We start from the raw sequence: 19,148 nt of genomic DNA on the forward strand, positions 1-19,148 counted from the left end.
AAGCCCCTCACCCTGGCCAAAGGCACAGCTCCTCTCCCTAGCAAGCTACTGCTCTGTCCCTCGGTTTCCCCGTGGATAAAACAGGGATGATAATAATAGTCACTGCTTCATGGGACTACTAGGAGAATTCAATGACATTCGCATTCTGAAGTACTTAGCATAATTCCTGGCACGTCAAAAATCCTAGCAGCCACTATTGCCGTTGCTGCTGTTACCTTGACGTCAGGCTGCCTCCCCTGCAGCCTCCTCCAGCTTCATCCTGCAGTGAGGGAGTCCCAGGGACTGAAGTCAGTGCTTTGGAGTCGTTTTCCTTACATGCACTTGAAACATCAACAAAAAGACAAACAACAAAAATCCACAATTACTCCACTTCACTACCTGATAGGCCCAGGGAGCTGGGTCCCATGGGAAAATGGCCTCATTAAATCACAGACATCCTTAAGCATTAGAAGCCAAACAAGGAGCGATGTAGCAATTGAGTTAAATCTGTTTCAATTAAAATGTGTTTTGCCTCCTTCTCCTGGAGGAGGATTTTCTCCTAAGGGCAGCTCCTAATCTCGCAAACCTAAGGGCAGGTCTGTTCTCCCATCTGGACCACGGGTGCCTGGGGTGGCCAGGTGCCCTGTATCCAGAGGGGTGCCTTTAAGATAACCAAGGCAGCCGGATGCGGTGGCTCATGCCTGTAATCCCAGCACTTTGGGAGGCCGAGGTGGGCGGATCATGAGGTCAGGACTTTGAGACTAGTCTGGACAACATAGTGAAACCCCATCTCTACTAAAAATTCAAAAAATTAGCCAAAGGTGGTGATGTGTGCCTGTAATCCCAGCTACTCGGCTCGGGAGACTGAGGCAGGAGAATCGCGTGAACCTGGGAGGTGGAGGTTGCGGCGAGCCAAGATCGCGCCATTGAACTCCAGCCCGGGCGACAGTGCGAGACTCTATCTCAAAAAAAAAAAAAGAAAAGAAAAGAAAAGAAAAAAAGATGACCAAGGCCTTGTCCTGATCCAAATTCTCAGACAACTCACTGAACCTTCCACCTGCCCCTACTGTTGAGCTTGGAGGACCCTCCTCCCCAGCCCTTGAGAAGAGACCTGGATCTTTTAGAACTCAGCAGAGCCACAGGAAGGACCAGAAAACACAATGGAATCAGGAGAAGTGAGTTCCTAAGGGCTATCAGGTTTGACAATGACAACCAGAGGCAACCAACAGCTATGGACAAAGCACAGCACAACAGAAAACACTACAAACCCCAACAAACTGCACAGGCAGACCGAAGCAGCTACTGCCAGCACACCCTGGGAAAGCCCCGTACCCCACGTCTCCCGTGGCAGGTCTCCCAGGGGCTAAGGGCTTTCACTGCTTTCCTTCTGCTCCCGGCTCTCTCCCCGACAAAATGGGGCCAGTCTCATCAAAATTCATTCATTTACCTAACGTACCCCGAGTTCTGGCTCCCTCCTGGGCCGGGGAGCTGCAGCATGGACAGGGCCGCCTCCCCGACTCCCACTCTAAGCAAATCATCATCCTTCAGTGTGAACAATGGGAATGGTTGCTCCCCAGACCATGAAAACCGCAGCTGGAAGGCGGCAACCTCTGCCCTTCAAAATCAAAAGGTGCGTTTTTGCCATTTGAAGGGATAAACTCCGGTAAGCACAGAGGGCAGTTTGTGTCTAGGGTGGGTGAGATGGGGGTGTGAGTGGGACCACCACCAACTCATTCTGTGCACAGCATCGGGACTCTCCTCTGAATACATGTTGCGTAGGAACCTAAGGGTTGTCAGTGTATAGGTCCCCATGGGATTAGCCTGCCTGGGGCAGTCCCAGCCCAAAATCTTGGCCTTCTTGCAGAAGATTCCCCAGAAGAAGTGTGAACCTTCTCACACCTGTCAGGCCCTAGCAATGCCACTCTGCTTCCCTTACCCCATCCGTACCCAACGCCGTGAAGGAGGCAGACCAGGGAATGCCTCTCCCATTTTGCAGATGAGGAAATGAAGGCCCTGGAAGGTCATATGACTCTGTAGTCCCTGGGTCTCCAGATGCCCTGGCTAGAGCGCTCTATCTGCCCAAATTTCATATGTTGAAGCCTTACCCGAAAACACTGCAGGATATGGCTTTATCTGGAGATAGGGGCCGTAAAGAGGTAATTAAAGTTAAATGAGGTAATTGCAGTAGGCCCCAATCCAATATAACTGCTGCTCTTACAAGAATAGAAGATGAGACTGGGCGCAGTGGCTCACGCCTGTAATCCCTGCACTTTGGGAGGCCAAGGAGGGTGGATCACTTGAAGTCAGGAGTTCAAGACCAGCCTGGCCAACAAGGTGAAACCACATCTCTACAAAAAACACAAAAATTAGCTAGCCATGGTGGCATGCACCTGTAGCTTCAGTTACTCAGGAGGCTGAGACACGAGAATCACTTGAACCCAGGAGGTTGAGGTTGCTGCACTCTAGCCTGGGCGACAGAGCAAGACTATATCAAAAAAAACAAAAAAAAGAGACAACGAGGGAGGCTTCCAGGAAGATGTCAGTGCCGGGAGCACAAGGAAGCTGCCCCCACCTAGACAATAACTGCACTGGCAGAATCTGTCCTGTATAACTATCTTGGGACTTGAAAGGAGCCTACTGGAGGAGCCTATTTTAAATACAAGGTGACCAGAAGCTTGCAACTTCCAGGGCAAAGCTTGGTCTGTGCATTGTGGTTAATTACAACCAACCTCAGCTTTTAGTACAGCAGCAGCTACCATCCGCCAACCCCAGCTCTGTGGCAGACAGCTGTACATTTGTTCCGGGAGCAACCTGCAGATAGCTTGTGGGAACCAGGTTAAGCAAAAATTGACCCTGGCCTCCAAATCCCAGGATCTGTGCTCTGATTGCTGATTGCCACTTCTGATGACAGCGGTGCAAAGGGGCAGGGAGCCATTGTTGCACCTCCCCCCATTGTTGCCCCTCTCCCTCACGCTGAATTGACTTCCAGGAGACTTAAAGGGCCAGTGTCCTTCACCCCTTCCCTTCAATTTTCTTCTGTTTTCCTTTTGGCAGCCATACATTAAAGACTACGACATTCAAAAGCAACTGGATATACAGGGAAAATTAGAAATTGACCATGTATGCCCAAGGAAAGAAACAGGTTCAGAAAAAAAAAACCTGACTCACACCTGTAATCCCAGCACTTTGGGAGGCTAAAGCAGGCAGATCATGAGGTCAGGAGATCGAGACCATCCTGGCTAACAAGGTGAAACCCCATCTCTACTAAAAATACAAAAAATTAGCCAGGAGTGGTGGCGGCCGCCTGTAGTCCCAGCTACTCGGGAGGCTGAGGCAGGAGAATGGCATGAACCTGGGAGGCAGAGCTTGCAGTAAGCCGAGATCGTGCCACTGTATTCCAGCCTGGGCGACAGAGTGAGACTCTGTCTCAAAAAAAAAAAAAAGAAAAAAAAAAAACCTGAGAAGATCTTAAGTTTACACCTCAGGCTGATCCTTGGCACAGAGACAGCCTACAGTAATTTTGAAAATAAATCAATAAATACCTAGCAACAATGACAAAATAAAAAACAGCAAACCCTAGGGGAAGGGGAGAATCTGATTTCGAGTTACTATATTATTAGATTCAAATGTCCAGTTTTCAACAACAAAAAGAAAATCACAAAGCATAGAACGAAATAGGAAAGTGTGACCCATTCAAAGGAAAAATGTGACTCAACAGAAACTGCCCTGAAAAAGACCTGGTAGCAGATCTACTAGACAAAGACTTTAACATGACTGTCTTACAGGTGCTCAAAAACTAGAGGAGATGTAGAAAAGTTATAAGAAATGGTCTATAAACAAAATGGAAAAATCAATAAAGAAATAGAAAACAAGAAACCAAAAAGAAATTTCAAAGCTGAAAAGTACCATAACTGAAATGTACAATTTACTAGAAATACTCAAAGCCTTATTTGGGCAGATAGAAAAAAGAATCAATGAACATGAAGACAAGACAAAGGAAATTATTGAGTCTAAGGAACAGAAAGAAAAACATTAAAGAAAAGTGAACAGAGCCCAAGGGACTTTTGGGACACAATGGACCAACATATACATTGTAGGAGTATCAGAAGAAGAGATAGAGAAAGAGGAAGAAAGAATAATTGAAGAAATAGTGGCTGAAAACTTCCCAAATTTTATGAACACATGAATATAAACATCCAAGAAGCTCAATAAACTCCAAGTAAGATGAACTCAAAGAGACCCACACTGAGACACATTACAATCAAACTTTCAGCTGGGCATTGTGGAACATGCCTGTAATCCCAGCACTTTGGGAGGTCAAGGTAGGCAGATCGCTTGAGCAGCCTGGGCAAAACAGCAATACCTCGTCACTACAAAAAATACAAAAATTAGCTGGCTGTGGTGGTGTGCACCTGTAGTCCCAGCTACTTGGAAGGCTGAAGTGGGAGGATCGCTTGAGCTCGGGAGGTCAAGGCTGCAGTGAGCTGAGATCATGCCACTGCACTCCAGCCTGGGCAACCAAGTAAGACCCTGTCTCAAAAAAAAAAAAAAAAAAAAAAAGAGGAAGAAGAAGAAGAAAGAATTTTGGAAGAGATAAGTGGCTGGTCACATAGGGGAGCTTCTCAATATGATTATCAGCATGTTTCTCATAGGAAACTTTGGAGGCCAGAAGGCAGTGGGCCAATATATTCAAGGTGCTAAAAGAAAAAAAAAACCAAACTGTCAATCAAGAATTCTATATTCAGCAAAATTGTCCTTCAAAAGTTAAGGAGAAAGGGTGAATAGAGAAAAATTGTGGTTATTAGAGGCTAGGAAGAGGAGGAGGAGGGAAGGATATGGAGACTTTAGTCAATGGATACAAAATTACAGCTAGATAGAAGGAATGAGTTCTGATGTTCTACAGCACTGTAGGGTGAAAATGGTTAACTATAATTTGTTGTATACAAGAGAGGATTTTGAATGTTCACAACACAAAGAAATCATAAATGTTTGAGGTAATGGATGTGCTAATTACCCTTATTTGATCATTCCACATCATACGCATATATCAAAATATTACTCTCTATTCTGTAAATATGTATGATTATGTGTTAACTCAAAAGAAATAAATGTAATTTAAAGTGAAAAAAATGTTAAGTGAAGAGAAATTAAGACATTCTCAGATAAAAATTAAGAAAGCATCCACTAGTGGTTTTGTTATCACTAGGCCTACCCTGCAAGAAATGCTCAAGGGAATCCTGCAGGGTGAAATGAAAGGACACTAGACAGTAACTTGAAGCCATGTGAAGAAATAAAGATCTCAATAAAGGTAAATATATGTGCAATTATAAAAGATATATTATTGTAACAATCATATGTAATTTCATCTGTTCTTTACGTGATTTTTGTGTAAATACTGCATTTTTAAAAATTAGTCTAAAAGCTAGTATTATTATAACTTTGGTTGGTAGCCCTACATTTTATTATCTACATAATTTAAGAATCTAATGGGCCGGGCGCGGTGGCTCAAGCCTGTAATCCTTGCACTTTGGGAGGCCGAGACGGGCGGATCACGAGGTCAGGAGATCGAGACCATCCTGGCTAACCCGGTGAAACCCCGTCTCTACTAAAAAATACAAAAAAACTAGCCGGGCGAGGTGGCGGGCGCCTGTAGTCCCAGCTACTCGGGAGGCTGAGGCAGGAGAATGGCGTGGACTCGGGAGGCGGAGCTTTCAGTGAGCTGAGATCCGGCCACTGCACTCCAGCCTGGGTGACAGAGCGAGACTCCGTCTCAAAAAAAAAAAAAAAAAAAAAAAAGAATCTAATTGATTTAAAACAGCCATTGGCTTATATTTTTAGATACACAATGTATAAAGATGTAGATTTGTAACATCAGCAACTGAAAGGAGTGGGGCTAGAACTGTAAAGGAACAGAGTTTGTGTGTTACTGAAGTTAATAAGGTATAAATTCAAATTAGAGTGTTATAATTTTAGGATGTTAAATGTAATCAAATCCCATGGTAACTACTAAGAAAATAGCTATAGAGTATGCACAAGGCCAGGTGTGGTGGCTCACAGCTGTAATCCCAGCACTTTGGGAGGCTGAGGCAGGAGGATTGCTGGAGCCCAGGAATTTGAGACAGCCTGGGCAACATAGCAAAACCCTGTCTCTATTTAAAAAAAAAAAAAAAAAAAAAGAGTACAAAAATTAGCTGGGCATGGTGGCATGCACCTGTGGTCCCAGTCACTTGGGAGGCTGAGGTGGGAGGATTGCTTGACCCCAGGAGGTCAAGGCTGCAGTTAGCCATTATGCCACTACCCTCCAGCCTGGGCAACAGAGTGAGACCCTGTCTCAAAATAAATAAATAAATAAATGCACAAAAAGAAATGAGAAAGGAATTTAAACATTTCACTACAAAAAAATTAAACACAAAATAAAACTATCATACAGGAAATGAGAGATTAAAAAAGCTATGTCATATCAAAAAGTAATAGAAAAATGACAGAAGTCCATCCTTAAGTAACAAAAATCAATAGAACAAAATTTGGCTCTTTGGAAAGATCAACAAAATTGACAAGCCTTTAGATAGATGGACTAAGAAAAAACAGAAGACTCAAATTACTAAAATCGGAAATGAAAGTGAAAACATTACCACAAATTTTACAGAAATGAAAAGGTTATAAGCGGGTACTATAAACAATTGTATACCCCAAAATTAGATAATTTAGAGAAAATGGACAAATTCCTAGAAACACAAAAACCAATACTAAATTTCTATTTTCAGAAATAGAAAATCTAGGCTGAGCACGGTAGTTCATGCCTTTAATCCAACACTCTGGGAGGCCCAGGCAGATGGATTACAGGAGACCAGGAGTTCAGGACCAGCCCAGCCCACATAGCAAAACCTCATCTCTACCAAAAAATACAAAAATTAGCCAGGCATAGTGTTGCATGCCTATAGTCCCAGCTACTTGGGAGGCTGAAGTGGGAGAATTGCTTTGAACCCAGGAAGCAGAGGAGGTTGCAATGAGCCGAAATCGTACCACTGCACTCCAGCCTAGGCTACACAGTGAGACTGTGGAAGGAAGGGAGGAAGGGAGGGAGGGAGGGAGGGAAGGAGGGAGGGAGGAAGAGAGGGAGGGAGGGAGGGAGGAAAGGAGGGAGGGAGGAAGGGAGGAAGGGAGGGAGGGAGGGAACCAGTAATCAAAACATCTCCTAACAAAGAAAAGCCCTGGTAGACCTGATGGCTTCACTGGTAAATTCAATCAAACATTTAAAAAGGGCAACAATCCTTCTCAAACTTTTCCAAGAAATTGAAGAGGAGGGAACACTTCTTTACTCATTCTATGAGGCCAGCATTACCCCGATACCAAAGCTAGATAAAGACACTACAAGAAAAGAAAACTACAAACCAATGTCCTTTATGAACATGGATGCAAACATTCTCAAAAAATACTAGCAAACCAAATTCAGCAGCTTATTAAAAGCCTTATACACCATAACCAAGTGGGATTTAGTCCTCAAACAAGGATGGTTCAACATACAAAAACTGACCAATGTGATATACAACATTAACAGAATGAAGGGGGAAAAATCACATGATCATCCCAATTGATGCAGAAAAAAAAACATGTAACAAAATTCAACAGCCTTTCATGACTTAAAACAAACAAACGAACAAACAAACAAAAACACACACACACACACTCAACAAAATAGGAATACAAAAAAAAAAAAATACTTCAGTTGGCCAGGCGCAGTGGCTCACGCCTATAATCCCAGCACTTTGGGAGGCCGAGGTGGGCAGATCACCTGAGGTCAGGGGTTCGAGACCAGCCTGGCCAACATGGTGAAACCCCATATCTACCAAAAATACAAAATTAGCCAGGCATGGTGGCACATGCCTGTAATCCTTGCTACTTAGGAGGCTGAGGCCAGAGAATCGTTTGAGCCTGGGAGGCAGAAGCTGCAGTGAGCCAAGAGTACACTACTGCACTCCAGCCGGGGCAACAGAGTGAGACTCCATCTAAAAAAAAAAAACAAAACTCAATATAATAAAACTCATTATGAAAAACCCACAACAAATGTCATACTCAATGGTAAAAAACTAAAAGCTTTTTATATAAGATCAGAAAGAAGGCAAGGATGCCCATTTTTGCCATTTCAACATAGCAGTAGAAGTTCTAGTGAGAGAAATTTGTCAAGAAAAAGAAATAAAAACATCCAATTGGAAAAAAAAGAAGTAAAATTATCTCTGTTAACCGGTGATATGATTTTGATATGTAGAAAACCCTAAGTATTTCACCCCCAAAAAAAAATAGTTGGAACTAATAAATGAATTCAGCAAAGTAGCAAGATACAAAATCAACACACAAAAACTAGTTGCATTTCTATACACTAACAATGCACAATCTGAAATGGAAATTACAAAAACAATTCCATTTACAGCAGTAACAAAATGGATAGAAAACTTAGGAATTAACCAAGGGGGTTGAAAGATTTGTAGAAAGAAAACTACAAAACATTGTTGAAATAAAGAAGACATAGGCTGGGCATGGGGGCTCATGTCTATAATCCCAACACTTTGGGAGGCTGAGGTGAGAGGATCACTTGAGCCCAGATGTTCAAGACCAGTCTGGGAAACATAGTGAAACTCTGAAGGGGTGGCCTGCCCCTCCACACCTGTGGGCGTTTCTCATTAGGTGGAACGAGAGACTTGAGAAAAGAAATGAGACACAGAGACAAAGTATAGAGAAAGAAAAAGTGGGCCCAGGGGACCGGCGCTCTGCATACAGAGGACCCACGCCGGGCACCGGTCTCTGAGTTCCCTCAGTATTTATTGATCATTATCTTTACCATCTTAGAAAAAGGAAAGTGGCAGGATAATAGGATCATCGTAGGGAGAAGGTCAGCAGTAAGACATATGAATAAAGATCTCTGTGACATGAATCAGTTTAAGGAAAAGTGCTGTGCCTTGATATGCATATGCAAACATCTCCATAAACCTTTTTAGTGCATAAAGAGCAGTATTGCTGCTAGCACGTCCCACCTTCAGCCCTAAGGCGGTTTTCTCCTTTCTCAGTAAACAGAACATACAATCAGGTTTTACACCGAGATGTTCCATTGCCCAGGGACGGGCAGGAGACAGATGCTTTTCTCTATCGCAGCTGCCAAGAGGCCTTCTTTCCTCTTATACTAGTCCTCCTCAGCACAGACCCTTCACAGGTGTCAGGCTGGGGGACAATCAGGTCTTTCCTTCCCACGAGGCCATATTTCAGACTATCACATGGGGAGAAACCTCGGACAATACCTAGCTTTCCTAGGCAGAGGTCCCTGCGACCTTTGGCAGTGTATGTGTCCCTGGGTACTTGAGATTAAGAGAATGGTGATAACTTTTCACAAGCATACTGCCTTCAGGCACTTGTTTAACAAAGCACACCCTGCACAGCCCAAAATCCGTTAAACCTGGAGTCACCACAGCACATGTCTCTTGCAAGGACAAGGTTGGGGATAGGGTCACAGATTAACAGCATCTCAAATATAGAACAAAATGGAGTCTCTTATGTCTACTTCTTTCTATATAGACACAGTAACAGTCTGATCTCTCTTCCTTTCCCCCACAAAACCCCATCTTTACAAAAAATATATATATACAAAAATGCGACAGATGTGGTGGCACACACCTGTAGTCTCAGCTACTCAGGAGGCTAAGGTGGGAGGATTCCTTGAGCCCTGGAGGTTAAGGCTGCAGTGAGTCCTGATTGCACCACTGCACTCCAGGCTGGGCAACAGAGTGAGACCGTGTCTCAAAAAAGCAAAAAAATAAGTGAATAAATAAAATAAAGAAGACATAAATAAATGGAAACACATCCCACATTCATGGATTGGGAAACTTACTACTACTAAGATGTCAGTACTATCCAAAGCAATCTACAGATTCAATGCAATCCCTAACAAAATCCCGACGATGTTTTTCAAAGAAACAGAAAACCCCATCCTAAAATTCACATGGAATCTCAAGGGACCATGAATAGCCAAAACCATCTTGAAAAAGAACAGCAAAGCTGGAAAACTCATACTTCCTGATTTCAAAACTTACTACAAACCTATGGTAATCAAACCAGCGTGGAACTGGCATAAAGATAACATAAAGACCAATGAAACAGAGCCCAGAAATAATAAACCCTCACATGGGGTTTATTAATTTTTTTTTCTTTTTGGAAACAGAGCTTCACTCTTGTCGCCTAGGTTGGAGTACAGTGGCGAGATCTCGGCTCACTGCAACCTCCGTCTCCTGGGTTCAAGCGATTCTCGTGCCTCAGCCTCCTGAGTAGCTGGGGTTACAGGAGCCCACCACCATGCCTGGCTAATTTTTGTATTTTTAGTAGAAACAGGATTTTCTCATGTTATCCAGGCTGGTCTCAAACTCCTGACCTTAGGTGATCCACCCACCTCAGCCTCCCAAAGTTCCGGGATTACAGGCATGGGCCACCCTGACCAGCTGGATTTATTGATTTTTGACAAAGATGCCAAAACTATTCCATGGCAAAATGACAGTTTATTCAACAAATGGTGCTGGGAAATCTGAATATCCACAAGCAGAAGAATGAAATTGGACCCTTACCTAAAAATTAACTCAAAAATAAATCAAACACCTAAATGTAAGACCTAAAACTATAGATACTTAGAAGAAAACATAGGGCTCAGAGAGTGCTGGAGAAAGGAGAATAGAGAGTTAGTGTTTAATGGGTATAGAGTTTCAGTTTTACAGCATGAAGAGTTCTGGTGGTAGATGATAATGATATTTGCACATCATTATGAAGGTATGTAATAGTAGATGCAAAAGTAATTGCAGTTTTTGCCATAATGCCAAATTAATACATTGATACAATTGTATCCTTAAAAATGGTTGAAATGTTAAAATTTGTTATTTGTATTCCACTACAATTTTTTAAATGGAAAAAAAGAAGAAGGAGATGAAGGATTAAGACAGACACACAGGGAGGGAAGACGGCAACCTACAAGCTAAGAAGAGAGGCCTCAAAAGAAACCAACCCTGCCCACACCGTGATTTTGGAATTGTGGGGAAAGTGATTTCGGTTGTTTAAGTCACCCAGTCTGGGGTACCTTGCTAGGAGATCCCTAGAAAACTAATACACTCATCTATGAGCCTTGCTGGGAGACAGAGCCCAACCCCCACTGTAGAAGCAAAAAAATGATCTGGGATTGGTCACACAAATACATCTCCTTGAACTTTTAAGTGGGAGGCTGGTGACATCGAAAAGCAGAGAATCCAGTTTGGTGGATGTCACAGGAACACTAGATTTCCAGGAGCTGCACAACATATAGTTGCTGTGGTCCCCTGTCTGCAGCAGACACTGGTATGTCCATACACCTGGCCATCCTTTGGTGGTCCCTCCAGAGTGCTCATGGCATACTGCCTGATTGTGGTCAAGTGAGCTGGCATCCTCACTGTACAGAAAAGGTCCACATAGCAGACCTGAGACTTCTGTCCTTAGAAAGGGCTGCTTGAAAGACTGTCCTGGGCTGGCATCTGGGGACTCGGATGTGGGGAGCATTTTCCCTATTTGCTAACTGTTAAGACGGGCTAATCAGTCTGTCAATTAGGGAATGTTAAAATGTTTGTACAATGTGGTTTATGCTAGACATCTGCTTTCCTTCTGAGGGTCTGGTAATTTGATACATGCTAGGCAAAAAGTGCCTATGAAATTGACCCTTAATAAAAACCCTGGACTCCTAGGCACAGACAAGCTTCCCCAGTTTACAACATTCACACCTGCTCCCTCAGTCTGATGCTGGAGAAATTAAGCATATCCTATGGACTCTGCTGGGAGAGGAGGCTTAGAAGCTTGCACCTCGCTTCCTCCAGGTTTTGTCCAAAGCATTTTTTCCATTTACTATTTCTCTTTGTATCGGTTTGCTGTGATAAATCCTAGCCATGGGTATGACTGTATGTTGAGCCCTATGAGTCCTTCTAGCAATTCACCAAACCTGAGAGTAATCTCGGAAACGCCTGTAAGGACATACTGTGAATCCAAAATATCTGAGACAGATCTCAATCAATATTGAAAAGCTAATTTTGCCAAGGTTAAGGACGTGCCCACAATACAGCCTCAGGAGGTTCTGAAGACACATGCCCAAGGTGTTCAGGATATAGCTGGCTTTTATACATTGTAGGGAGACATGAGACATCAATTAATATGTGTAAGATGTACATTGGTTTGGTCCAGAAAGGCAGGACAACTCGAAGCGGGAGAGCTTCCAGGTCACAGGTACATAAGAGACAAAAGGTTGCCTTCTTGATCAGCCTTTCATTGGATACAGTTTAGTCCGGCTCAGGGAATCTGCATTTTACATAAGCAGAGGAAGCAATCAGATATGCATTTGTCTCAGGTGAGAAGAGAGATGGCTTTCTGTGAAGATAAGCTGTCAGTTTACATTGCCAGGGTGAAATTCAACAGAACTGGTTTAGGGTAAAGATCTTAAGGCCACAAGGAATTTCTCTGTAGGCAAATTATGTGGGAGGTATGTAGCTTTTTATCTGTATAGCCATCTTATTTAAGAATACATGGGAGGCAGGTTTGCCTAACATTGTTCTCAGCTTGATTTTTCCCTTGGCTTAGTGATTTGGGGTCCTGAGATTTATTTTCCTTTCACAATACCTACTTACCCATCCCTATCGAAGAGGGCTCCTTTATCCTGCACTCATTTGGAACATGTTCTTGAATGATGGACCCAGATCTTTGTCCCAGCACCAGTTCTGGTGACCAGCATTAGAACCACTCAGGGAGCTTGTTAGCCATACAGGATCCTGGGGCTCACCCATTTCCTGATTCAGCAGGTCTGGAGCCAGCCCAGGAAATCAGGTGGTGGCTGGCTAGTCCCCCAGGGGGTTCTGATGCTCGGTCAGGCCAGGGAACCCTGGCTCAAAGGAAGACCTCCCCAGCCCAGAATGTGGACACCTGAGGTTGGGCACCACTTTGGACAATGACCTGAGGTGCTCTCGGGCATACCTTCTCCTCGGGATCCATTTATCTCCACCCCCAATTGAGGGTCTTGGCCCCAGCTCTGGGTTCTTAGTGTTTTGGTGGTCACAAATCCCTTTATGAATCTGATGAAAGCAATCAACACTCTTTCTAGGGAACATGAACACACACACACGGAAGCACAATTTTACCTGTAATTTAGGAGCCTATAGACCCCATGTGAAGATCCCTGACCTAAATCCCACCTAAGGCTCCCAACTCACACGTTCTGTGATTCTATCAACAATCAACCAAACAATGAAGCATCTTCTGTCACCTCAGACCCTCAAACTCATGAACCAATGTTTTGGCACCAGCCCCCTAATGTCTGTAAAACTGCAAATACCAAGACTAATTTTCTCTCTGGAGTGGTGCAGATAAAGAGTTATATCAAGTATGGTTATTAAATTTCCATATTTAGATGTGCAAAGCCAGGCTCCTCCAGGAGTCCTTAGAAGCCATTCAGTTCCCAATAATCAGATTCACAGCTGCTGCAGCCGATGCTTGACATTTTTCCTCAGGTGGAGTGGAGGCTGAGGTCCTGCTCCCAGGCTCAGCCCTGAGTCACCCACAGGGCTTGGCCACCCATGAGTGCAGGCAGAAAGTAAAGAGAGAGATGCAAGCCAGAAGACATGTCACCTCCTCTGAGGAGCCCTCCCTAACCCCCAGTAGCAGTTAATCATTGCTTCCTTTGCATTTCAACAGTATTATGTGAGCTGCCATCACAGGCTTTGAAATGATTTGCCTGGTATTATAGTTCATTGTGTACTCATGTGCCTCCTCCAAGTGTAAGCAAGTTAGGATCCAAATTTATTCCGCATTCAGGTCAGATGCCCAGGAACCACCTGCCCTGCCCCAGGCTGCTGCCTGCTGCTTCTCTAATATCCTGTACTTCTTGGGAAACTGCTTCCCTCCACTCCTGGGATGAGCTCACGACCATGCTCTGGACAGTCAGAGGGTTCCAATCCTCTGCCACAGTGATTGGTTCAGGGATGGGTACATGACCTGACAGGCCAGTGAAATTCAACCCTGGGATGTTTACTGAAACTGTCAGAAAAGAGGCATTATCTTTCCACTGGGGCTCCAAAGCCGATTGGATTGAAGCCTGGATCTGAACTGGGGCCTCGAAGCTGATTGGATGGAAGCCTGGATCTGTACTGGGGCCCCAAAGCTGATGGGATGGAAGCCTGGATCTGCACTGGGGCCTCAAACCTGATTGGATGGAAGCCTGGATCTGCACTGGGGCCTCAAAGCTGATTGGATAGAAGCCTGGATCTGCACTGGGGCCCCAAAGCTGATGGGATGGAAGCCTGGATCTGCACTGGGGCCTCAAACCTGATTGGATGGAAGCCTGGATCTGTACTGGTGCCTCAAAGCTGATTGGATGAAAGCCTGGATCTGCAGATGCCATTCCTGCTGAGAGTGGAGAGTATGAGCCTCAGCAGAAGCTAGCGCAGAACACGGCAGTGCTGGCAGATGGAGACAGGGACAAAGTCCTAATAATGGGCTTGTTTGAGGCTCTGGATCCTGCCAGACTGAAGCCAGTGCCACTCTTGAGCTTCCCAGTTTCATCAGCCAATCAATTCCCTTTTTGTGTGAGCCAGTCTGAGATGGGTTTCTGTCCCTGGTAACCCAGAGTCCTGGATAAGGCCCCCAGAGTCCTAACTTGCCTCTGAGGTAATGAGTAGCTTGGTAAAGGGTATGCACTGGGGCATGGGGCAGTGGTGACTTGTTTGAGGCCATGGAGCATCTTAGGGAAGGGCTGAGACCAGAACTCAGGTTGCTTGAATCTCAGACCATTCTCCATATGACCCACTGCCTCTCTTCCTCTGCCTGGGGGTCCAGCATTGGACCAAACCAAATGGCCAAACCCAAAGCTGCCCTAAAGCCACCACAGAGTGAGATGCTCCCTCAGCACTGACCCTAAAAGGCCCAATGGGGTGCAGGCCACAGACAAGCAAAGGTCAAAACAGGCTGTCCCCATAGCCCTCAGAGCGGAGGCTGCTTCTAGCCTGAAGATGGGTTTCCATCCAGAAGGGAATCTGGAGTATGCAGGGAGTTCAGGGAAAAGCCAAAGAGGAGAGCCCAGAAGTGACATCTCCACTTTGTCCAGCACTCCAGGTGCTGCTGCCACCAGAACCAGCCTCAAGGACACCAGCTGGGTCATGCTTACGACACACTTTCCATCCTTGGACCCTGTCACCTGCCCAGGAAGGGGTGGTTTATCCCAGGAATAACAGAGGGTATCTGCCCACAGTGGTGACTGTCAGTCTGGGTCCCATGCCCTTGCCCACGATGTGAGTGTGGTTGAGAAATACTGAGCATAATCATCCTTCTTTTTGGCTTTTTGCTATTGATTGATTTGTAGTTTTATTGGATTGTGGTTTAAGACTGTGTTCTGTATATAGTAGTTCTTTGGTATTTATTGAGACTTGCTTTGAGCTAGTAAATAATCAATTTTTTTTAATTTCCACATATACTCCACTATATATATATATATATATATATAATATATATATATTATATATATATATATATATAATTTAAGTGACAAATACAGGGCTAGGGTTCTCTATGTATGTATCTGACTGAGATTGATAAAGATGGTTTTTAAAACTTCTATATCTATGCTAATTTGTTTCCTTATTACAGGTCTCATTTTCAAGAAGACCATGTCAAAATCTCCCACTAAGAATGCAAATCTTCCCATTTCTTCTTCTATTTGCTATAAATATTTGAAACAAATGCAGGGAGAGATCCAAATCCAGGTGAATCTTCCTGGTGAATTGTTCCTTTTACATGATGTAAGGTCTCTTTCTCATGCATTGTGTCTGATGATAATATTGCTACACTGGCTTTCCTTTCTTTTTTTTTTTTTTTTTGAGACAGAGTCTCGCTCTATTGCCCAGGCTGGAGCACAGTGGTGCGATCTCAGCTCACTGCAACCTCCACCTCCTGGGTTCAAGCAATTTTCTGCCTCAGCCTCCCAAGTAACTGGGATTACAGGCACCTGTCACCATGCCCAGCTAATTTTTTTGTATTTTTAGTAGAGACAAGGTTTTCACCATCTTGGCCAGGCTGGTCTTGAACTCCTGGCCTTGTGATCCACCTGCCTCGGCCTCCCAAAGTGCTGGGATTACAAGTGTGAGCCACTGCGCCCGGCCAACACTAGCTCTCTTTTGGTCAGAAGTTGTTGGATATACGCTTTCCGTTTCTTTCAAACTTTCAGTGCCCTTGTCTTACAGGTGTGCCACTGTTAATAGCACAAAGCCAGATTCGACTTGGTGGTGGGGGTGGTGTTGTTAGTGTTGGTAGGGCTGGTTTGGTGTTTGGGGGTGTTTGTTGGTTTTGTTTTTTGAGACAGGGTCTCACTGTCGCCAAGACTGGAGGGGAGTAGCATGATCACATCTCACCGCAGCCTTGATTTCCTGAGCTCAAGGGATTCTCCTGCCTCAGCCTCCCAAGTAACTGGGACCACAGGTATGCACTGATAGGGTTTTTAATCCAGTCTGAGAATTTCTGTTCTTTAAACGGTAAGCACTATCCACTTACATGTATTGTGATAACTGAAGACTTCAGATTTCCTTCCAGCATCCTATTTTTTTTTCTTTTTACTTTGCTTTTTCTTTGCTTCTTTTTTCTCCTTTCTGATTTCTTTTTTTTTTTTTTTTTTTGAGACGGAGTCTCGCTCTGCCACCCAGGCTGGAGTGCAGTGGCCGGATCTCAGCTCACTGCAAGCTCCGCCTCCCGGGTTCACGCCATTCTCCTGCCTCAGCCTCCTGAGTAGCTGGGACTACAGGCGCCCGCCACCTCGCCCGGCTAGTTTTTTTGTAGTTTTTAGTAGAGACGGGGTTTCACAGTGTCAGCCAGGATGGTCTCGATCTCCTGACCTCGTGATCCGCCCATCTCGGCCTCCCAAAGTGCTGGGATTACAGGCTTGAGCCACCGCGCCCGGCCTTCTCCTTTCTGATTTCTATTCGGTTTATTATGGTTTGTTATTGGGTATTTTGGGTTTTTTTCCAACAATAGTTGTTTGTCCTGAATTCGGGGTTATTTAAAAGATTCTTTTTCTACTGACTTCAAATACTTAAATGACTTTAGCTAGTTTCTATCATTTTAATAAATATGTAACAAGATTCCAAGTTACACAGTGTCACATCAATGACACAAAGACTTTAGGATCTTTCCTCAAATTTCCACCACCGTTTTCCAAGTTGTTGTGGTCTAGTACTTTTGAATTCCCAAAACGGGCTGCTATTTAACCACTGTTTTTTATATACTCCATGCTTATTTAGATTTAATTACCAAATTATTGTCTCACAGTTACTTCTTACGTCCTATTTTTTTCCTTCTAGGCTTAAATTATATCTTAATGGAATGCATCCTTTAGTGATACTTTCAGCAAGGATCTGTGAGTGCTACAGTCTCTTGGACTTTGTCAGAACATGTCTTTTTTTTCACCCTCACTCGTAGCTAGCTACAGAACTTTTGATTAACAATTATTTGCAGCGGCACGTTTATTATATAGTTCCATTGTCTTCTGGCCTCTATTGTTACTAAGCGTGCTGTGAGCCAGATCATTGTTATTTTGTAGGTAATTCATTTATGTCTGGTTGCTTTTAAGATTCATCGTTGTTTTTGGTTTTCTGTAATTTTACTCCTTGTATATAAGTGTAGATTTACTTGTTTTTACTTTCAGAGGTAAAACACTCTCTTTTCTCCACTTTCAGTATGAAGATTCATATCTTTCATCAATTCTAGAAAACTCTCAGCCATGATCTCTTTAAATATTACTTCTCTGCCTGGCACAGTGGCTCACGCCTGTAATCCCAGCACTTTGAGAGGCTGAGGTGAGCAGATCATTTGACCTCAGGAGTTCAAGACCAGCCTGGCCAACACGGTGAAACCCCGTCTCTACTAAAAACACAAAAATTAGCCGGGTGTGATGGCGCATGCCTGTTAATCCCAGCTACTTGGGAGGCTGAGGCAGGAGAATCGCTTGAACCCAGGAGGCAGAGGTTGCAGTGAGCTGAGATCACACCACTGCACTCCAGCCTAGGCAACAGATGAAGACTCTGTCTCAAAAAATAATTAAAATATTACTTCTCCCATGCTATGCTTCCTGGAATACCTATTAGATGCATGTTGGACTTTCTCATCATATCTTCCATATCTCTTAACCTCTCTTTTATACTCTTTTTTTATCATTATGGATTGCATTTGGGAGAATCTCATCACTAACCTGCTATTTAACCTATCTACTGAGTGTCTTCATTTCCTTGTTTTAAGCTATCTCTTACAGAAGGATGAACGGCTTCATTTCAATGACTGTTTTTCTAGAAATTAAATTAAATTTGGTTATTTTACAAATCTGTTTTTTCTTTTATTATGGTACCCTTTTTTCCCTCATTGTTTCTTTTCCATTTTTCTTCTCTCTCTCTTTAGTAAATTCAAATGGCCCCAGGTTCTTAGAATCCTTGTCCTACGTCTGATCTCTTCCTCCTGGTGATTCTTCATGTCCCTTGTGATTCTGGACTCTGAGCTCATCTTCAGCAGTCCCATGGGCCCTGAACTGTGAAAGAATTACTGTTGACAGTCTTATATTTGCTTCTACAAAGGGCCCCAGAGGGCCTATATTTTACATTAATATCTCAGCGTAGGAAGTTCTCTATCACACACCTTAACTCAGACTCTATACTGAAAGGTGTCATAGACAGAAGGCTTCCAGTTCTTATTGGCTTGATTCTTGGATCTTAAATCATAGACCCAAATGTGTCTATATCGAATGAGTTTGAGGTGATAAAACTTCCTTGTTGTACCCTAGAGAACTATATCCAAAGGCTCAGGGTATTGGAATACTGGAGTGTGTTTACTGTGTGAGACTTCTCACCTGCCCTCCAACTATGTCCCCTGGAAGCATCCAGAGGCCACTCCCTTCACCCAGGCTTTGAGAAATACTTTGGTGGGGTTACACCACACCCTTGAAGATCTCCACGTGGTCATTTTCAGTAGACCAGGAATGACAATGGTGTGAAACTGGGTTCCCTGAATTCAACAGGAAAAATGAAATCCCAGAGAAGCAGAAGCCCAGGGATGGCACAGAACCACCAGAAGCCAGGCTGGCATGATTTCCGTAATGAGCA

The 19,148-nt window shown here is 43.9% G+C and overlaps 1 long non-coding RNA gene across 1 annotated transcript in view; it reads right to left on the minus strand.

Annotated features, from left to right (window-relative positions):
- Window positions 1-221: 221 nt before the first annotated feature.
- The window catches only part of LOC144331356 (uncharacterized), a 30,832-nt gene continuing 11,905 nt past the window's right edge, over window positions 222-19,148 (minus strand). Inside the window, exon 3 of the long non-coding RNA XR_013398427.1 lies at window positions 222-320. This is a non-coding gene — a long non-coding RNA (uncharacterized LOC144331356). The remainder of the gene's footprint in view (window positions 321-19,148) is intronic.

This window comes from Macaca mulatta, chromosome 9 (genome assembly GCF_049350105.2).
Source record: "Macaca mulatta isolate MMU2019108-1 chromosome 9, T2T-MMU8v2.0, whole genome shotgun sequence".
Taxonomy (NCBI): Eukaryota; Metazoa; Chordata; class Mammalia; order Primates; family Cercopithecidae; genus Macaca; species Macaca mulatta.